This window comes from Phragmites australis, chromosome 7 (genome assembly GCF_958298935.1).
Source record: "Phragmites australis chromosome 7, lpPhrAust1.1, whole genome shotgun sequence".
Taxonomy (NCBI): domain Eukaryota; kingdom Viridiplantae; phylum Streptophyta; class Magnoliopsida; order Poales; family Poaceae; genus Phragmites; species Phragmites australis.
Window position 1 is genome coordinate 19,457,468 of NC_084927.1, and position 6,778 is coordinate 19,464,245.

The window sequence follows — 6,778 nt, forward strand, 5'->3', positions numbered from 1 at the left end:
GAAGTCTTTGGCTACGTGCCACCTGGTTAATCCACTTTGCCTAAGTTCACTGATCGTCATGACATAGTAGGCGGTGTGTTTGGATTCACGGTGCTTCTTCATCCAGGATGGATTTTGTTGGGGAAAGATGCATCTATAGATTAAGGGAGAGTGGACTGGGTCGGGGTTGGAGATATAAAACTAGTATTTTTTTTCCAATCCTTTTGCTAGAAGGAGATTAAAGCAACTGGGATCCAGATCGCAGCTAGAAACCACAACCTCCAACACACTTGTTCTCCTTGTTCCTCTTTAGATGATAACAATACTGGAACAGATTCAGACTCAGCTCGATGTCGAGGAAGGTTTCGCAAAGATGAACAAAGACATTAAGCATAGTGATAGAGTTTGGATTTAAGTGGTGGAGCTCAATTTGGTACCAGTCAAGTACATTGAGAAGAAACTTAGAAGGGGGAACATTGAATACACATCGAAAGAAGGATTCAAAAACCACGTCTTGTAGTCGAATCAGTAAGATGGGAATTCCTCACCAGATGCAAGCCTCCAATCGACCAGATCATGATGAGTCACTATCCCTTCAACTTCAAGATCCTTTAGACTTGATTCTTGCATCGATAAAATCACCCAAACTTCAGTCAGGTGCTTCATCTCGTCTATCTGCTTAGGGGAGGTGCCGACAGTCTTTGCGTCGGGCTGCTTCTCCAGTGAAGAAGGAGCAGAGGTCTTCGCAGGTGAGCTGGAATCCATGAGTCCAAGTCTTCCAGCAACAGTGAGTGTTTCGGTAGAAAAAGATGGAAGCTTGTGCGAGAAGGTCGAGAGCAAGAGCGAGGAAGAATTTCTATAGTCCAGGTTTATACAGATAAATAGCCCAAAATTTATCGCCTTTTTGGTAACCACCCCCGTCTCTATGGCATCTCAATCGGCGTGAAAGGCGGGATGATGGCGTTGTGCGAATCCCTGCACACCCATCTGAATGCATTAAATGTGCTTATACTCAACGATTCAAGTTTCAAAGGTTTCTTTTAACTCTACTCAGAGTCGGGTGTCGATTAGTCGAGTTTTAGTCCTTTTTTGAGTCTTAAGTGCAGTTAACAACAGGGCACTCGACCCAATTGCGTTTCCACTCGATACCCAGAATAGGATCTGTTTCTGCTCGATTCTTTTGACTGCAAGCCTGATCCATCTTACTCGACCAGGCTTAGACTCTGCAGTACTCGAGTGGGCACTTGTAGAAACCTTTCCTCCTGAGTAGAGTTAGAGGGCTACTGTCGAATATTTAACTATGTGGTATATACGCATAAGGAGTATACTGTATATGGATCGGGTATACCATGTGCATTCTTTGTTATGGTAGACAAGATGAAGGACTCCCTATTGACTATGGCTGGATGTGATGTGGCATGTCAGCCCTATACAAAGTGGGGACCCAGACCCCCGGGGAGAGGGAGAAACTTATGCATCTGCAACTCGATGCAAGAACCAATACCATAAGAGATACTCGGCGACATCATCCTTAGTTTAGCTTAGATTCAATCTATTTCTTGCAATAGGTCTAGACACATTGCTTGTACTCGAGAGAATACATACACATCACCATTCATACAGGACATAGGGTATTACTCCAATTGGGGCTCCAAACCTTTCTAAATCGTGTGTCTTGATTCGTGTTCAATCTCTGATCTCGAAGGTACCTCAGTCAATTACAGACATATTGATAAGTACCTTCGTACTCATGATGTTGTTGTTGAAGTTTTACAGGTAATGATGATTTAGTTTATGACTACTTTGTACCTGCCAATGATGGTGATGGGCAAGAGTAGTGTTGTACTACTCGTAGTGTTCCGGTGGCGCCTTAGGGCAAATAGCGTCACTCCTTTTGCTATTTTTAGATGATATATCCACTGCGTAGTAATGCTCATGTGCTAGGTTATAACTTGATGTATTTTTCTTAGAGTAGGACTTAAATTGTTGTATGTTGAGAGCTTGAACTTGTTAATTGGCTCTCATCTTTTAAATTTCAGCAAGTAGTACTATGAAACTTGGAACTTGTAATCACTTTAAAGACTTATAATATGTTTAATCTACTTGCTCTTTATTATATCTTGATGTGATGAGGCTTATTGTATATGTATGTGTTCCTATCTCGGGCATAAAACACACGCCGAGACTACTAGAATTGCTTTATCTTTAATCATTTGCGTTTGCAATTGTGGCTTTGAGATGTGGGTTAGCACATGGCACGTCGTGAGATGAGCATGTGCTAGCTTTCATCTTATTGGACGAATCGCAAATTTGATTAATTTGAATACAATTTGGACGGTTCTCATACACTGCAAGTTCAAAAATAATATCACTGTCGGTTTTGGAACCGGCAGTGATTAAGAGGCAGTGATACTTGGTAGTATCACTGTCGGTTTTGGAACTGACAGTAATAGAGTTATCACTGCCAGTTTATGTTACAAACTAGGATAGTCGGTCCCAAATTTGATGTTTTCGAGATCAAAATCTTTTTTTACACTCCACGAACAAACCCCCCTCCCCTTGCGGCTTTTCTGACTTTTGATGACCCCTTGCGGTTTCTGTGGGAGTTGAACCCGCGAATATAGCAATTTACACTCTCGAGTAGTTTGTGGGAGTCGAACCCGCGACCTCACCCCTCGCGCGAAGTTTTATTACCATCTTACCTCACAGTCTACCTGATAGCTCTAGGGTAATTTATTTTTTTGACCTTTCGAGCTCAAATATTTGGACGATTATTTGGGCATATAGATGGCTTTAAATGAAAAAGTGATCAACTAAAGTTGTACATCTCATCGAGGGCTACAATTTACATATAAAATTGTCTCAATCCGACTCTGTATGAAAAGGTTTGCCTCCAATTCGTGCACTACTCGATAAAATAGCCGTAACTTTTACATACGGAGTCCGATTTTGACATTCGATCTCTACTTTCGAAGCTAACGAGGAGGCGCATTTAAAAAAAATACCTAGGTTTACACCCCTTTCTTGACCTCTCAAAAAAGGCCCAGAAGACCGTCAATGGGACCTTTTAAGTTTTTAGTTGAAAGTTGACCTTCTCCAATTTGCCTGAATTTTTTTGGAGACATAGTGCTACATCTGAAAGTCAGTGCTGCATAGACGTTTTATCAATCCGAGTTACCAAACTCACGATAAAAATATTTCAAGTTTCAATTTTCAACTTTGTGGCCATGTGCGGCTTTTTCAATCATTCCTACTAATGTTACACAAGATTCGGCAATTTACTTTGTGGTCTAGTGTGTGGCTTTCCTTTGATAGGCTTTAGATGATTATTTGGGAATCTATATGGCTTTAAATAAAAAAAAATTATCAACTACAAAAATGTAGATCTTGTCGAGAGCTATAATGTTCATATAAAGTTTGTTTTCATCCGACTCTGTATGAAAAAGTTATAAATTTTCGTAGATGACCTGCATTTTATTGCCACTGTCGGTTAATATAACGAACCATCAATGATAAGGTCTCTATTATCACTACCGTTTTGTGGCTAGAACTGACAGTGATAATCAAGTATCAATCGGCAGTGATACTTGATTATCACTACAAATTTTTGCCAAACGGGCTAATACTATCAGTTTTTGGATACTTTATCATTGCCGGTTATTTCCTAATCGGCAATGAAAGGGGGGTTCGGATGAACTTTTATGTATTAGTGTATTTTAATTTAACCCGTTAAATGGACTCTTTGGACAACACCTCACTAAAACAATTATACCATGAGATAATGAACTTTAATTTTAGTGATTCTTATGCATCGTGTTCTTTACTGAGTACCTCATCTCTTGTTATATATTCATGCCTTTTGGTGCATGTATCATAGCATTTCATCATGTTAAATTTGATGCATCGTTCTTTCTTTTAGCGATCGACGAACCAGAGAGCGACATGAGTAATCTTGAGATGGAACCTGATTGTGAATTTGTGTGTGAACCATCTAGGAACCAAGGCAAGTATCGATGCATACTTCACCATTATTTTGGATACATGATGTTGGTCAACTTTACTAGTTATTTCTATGTGTCGTATATGCATATTTTAGCGATTTGATGTCAGGAATCGGGTAGAACCTATTTTGTTGCATGTGTTCCTACCTTGATATATTGATGATCTCCATCATTGTAACTTGGGTATATGATGTTAATGCCTAACATAAAATTTACACGAACATGCTTAGCGATGCTTAGGTATTCGGTAAAAGTCAAGCGGTGGAATGTTCCATTATTCATGAGCTTTAGGGCTTTAATCTTTGTTCACAAAAATTATGATGATGGGATGATGAGTTGTGAGTATGAGACAATATATGGGCGGTGTTAGAGGCAGGTCGGAAGAGGGACCTAGGTACCATAGACCGTTTGTATTGATTAAGCATCGATCGTTGGTGCCATTGGCTTCAGCACTTTTTATACTTTTTATGTATCTGAATCCGGTAAGATGAGCTAAATACCTTTTGATGTTGTGATCCTTTGGCTTGAATGTCTACCTTATGAGCAGGCGGGCTTGTAGAGGCACTTGAGGTTCCTCCGGGAGTAGACCCAAGTGGACTCCACACCAAGAGGTAGGGTGAAATCGGATCGGATATGGACGGATATTGCTTATCATGTATCATATCCCATATTTTTTCTCGGAGTCGGAGTCAGACACGGATAGTGCCGGATAATTATTTTTCATCTTGTATCCTATCATACTTTTTTTTTCTCGGAGTCAGAGTCAGAGCATATAGTGCCGCAAGCAGTTAGTCGGATAGATGGAAAATTTACACATCATTTGCATCCCCACACAACACATTAAACAGTATAGTGTACAATCAAAGTGAGCACTGAGAGAGTGATCACTGAGATATGAAAATAAGAACATTCAATATTATCTATCTATGAATATGTGACAATCTACCTATATATTATCATATTTTTAAGTGAAATCATAATATGATTTCTCGTAATACCTAACATTCGGATACTTCAGACGGATACCAGTCATCCTGTATCATATCCCACTTTTTTTCTCGGATCCAGAGTTGGACACGGATAGTGTTGAATAGTGTCAAACACGGATACCAGTCATCTCATATGTGCTTCGCAAGACTTCGGGTAGGTGGGAAATATCGATCCCGTTTTCACCCCTACCGAGAGGCACATGTTCAAATGGTCGGAGCTTAATTGAGAAAGGTTATCGTGGGTACCCTCTTGTGCAATGTAATTGGTTGTATGAGCCACATGGCATCGTGGCATGTGGGCAAAGAAGTACTCCCCTGCAGGGTGTAAAATCAATTCGAATTGCTACCCACTTGGTCATGAGCATGCCTAATGTCCATTGGACATCAATCATAGAGTTATGTGGTTTTTGTGACATGGTTGGATGTAGGATGTTGGGATATGGTTCTTGTGAGTACCTTGTGACGCTATGTTTACTTGTTATCTTGTAAAAGAGTATGTTTACTTGTTGGCTATGTTATGCACATGTTATCTTGTGAGGATAGCTTATGTTGATAATTTATGTTAGTTGCTCACACCATGTGTCAATTAAATTGCTTTTCGCATAAATTAATTTAACTTGTGGTCTATCCTTGCTACATTCATCCAAATGCATAATCTTTAGAGTCGAGAATATATATATACCCTATGAGTAAGTCTTGCGAGTACCTTTGAACTCACGGTGCTATTGTTGAGTTTTTTTTGCAGATGAGGATGAGCTCATTTACGGTTACTTTGTGCTCGCCGGTGTCGGCGATAGGCAAGAGTAGTGTCGTTCTACTAGGGCTAACCCTAGTGGCGCCTTCGGGCAATGGTGCCGCCGGTTATTTTATTATTTTGTCTATTATTCCGTTGTGCATAGACATTTAAATGTTATATGATAAACTTGGCATGAAATGTAATTCTTTAATTAGCATGTTCAGCGTCTAGTTGAGAGCTTAACCTTTTTTATTCAACTCTCAACTTTTAAATTTCAGATTGTAGCACTTTAACTTGTGGCTTGTAATATTATCCAAGACATGTAATTTAATTTAATTACTTGTACTTTATTATATCTCGAGATGATATTCTTGTTGTAAAGATATGTGTTGTGATCTTGGGCTATGTATATTAGGACTACCGGAATTATGCTTATTTTAATCGAATAGTGGCTACGATATACGGCTTTAGATATGAGTTAGCATGTGGCACATCGAATGACGGATATATACTAGCTCTCGTCTTTATAGCCGACCAGCACATTCGATTAAGCTAAGTGCGATTTAGACGGCTCGTAGATGCAGTCCACAAGAGGGTGATGTCCTTGGGGAAGAAAGAAAAGAAGGAGAGGGTGAGGTCCTTCGGGAAGAAAGAAAAAAAAAAGGAGAGAAGATGCTGTGGTGCCTTGGCTATGGGGTCGCCGACCAGGAAGAGGAGCGTGCGTCATTCCCTTTTTGGGCCGGAGCTGAGTTGGCTTGACCACGGCAGGGAGAAAGGAACTGGACCGCTGACGTGAGGAGAAAAGACGAACCCGGCTGGTCCAGTGCTGTCCAATTAGATTTTCAAATTATTTTAGCTGCTAAATACTTCCCCAGTTCATTACCTTTTCAAATTGGGTTAAAAAATTCTACCAAGGTTGTCATAAATAATATGGGCTATCGGGAGCCTACTATTAATTTTTCAAGTTTTATAATTTATTTTTTTTCAGAAATGCATATATAAACAAGTAAAAAATTCAAATAAATATTCAAATATTTAAAAAACCTCCAATAGTTCAAGATTAACTCTAGAAA